The sequence below is a fragment of the Saprolegnia parasitica genome (genome assembly GCF_000151545.1).
Source record: "Saprolegnia parasitica CBS 223.65 unplaced genomic scaffold supercont2.105, whole genome shotgun sequence".
In the NCBI taxonomy this organism is placed as follows: Eukaryota; Oomycota; class Saprolegniomycetes; order Saprolegniales; family Saprolegniaceae; genus Saprolegnia; species Saprolegnia parasitica.
Genome location: NW_012156499.1, coordinates 40,972 through 41,511, shown reverse-complemented (window position 1 = coordinate 41,511; position 540 = coordinate 40,972).

Below are 540 nucleotides of genomic sequence, written 5' to 3'. Positions count from 1 at the left end.
ACCGTATTTTCTACCATTAAATCCTGGCTCGTTTTCAAGCTCCAGTTAGCTACCCAAAAAAATACTACAATATGCGAATTGGAGCTATAGCGTTGGCCTCAAGTGAAGAGCGTCTCTGCTCGTGAAATCGATTTTTAAAGTAATTTAAATGAACGGCCGTTGAGTATAGGTGGCGAGTCTGGCTAGGTCAAATGCACCAAGTGTTCTAAATAGACGAAATGCTCGTCCGAGCTCAGTCCGTGGTCCGAGCTCACCATTTCAAGTATTGGTCTCGTCAATTTTGGTGGCCATAAAAATTCCCAGCGATAGGGAGGCATGTGGTGCGTTTTTTAAAAATTTGGTCCCCAAAATAGCGCCGAAAGAATGACTCGAAGGTGGAGGCCGCCACTTCTACGAGTATTCTCCCTTGCTATTCAATAGTTCTCATGAATGTGGCATGGCTGGCTGTTTGATTTTGCGATCGTTTGACAAAAATGAATTATAAAATATGAGAGGTCATCCAAGAAGTCCACAAGGACGGAGAACGTGGCCACTTTTCTG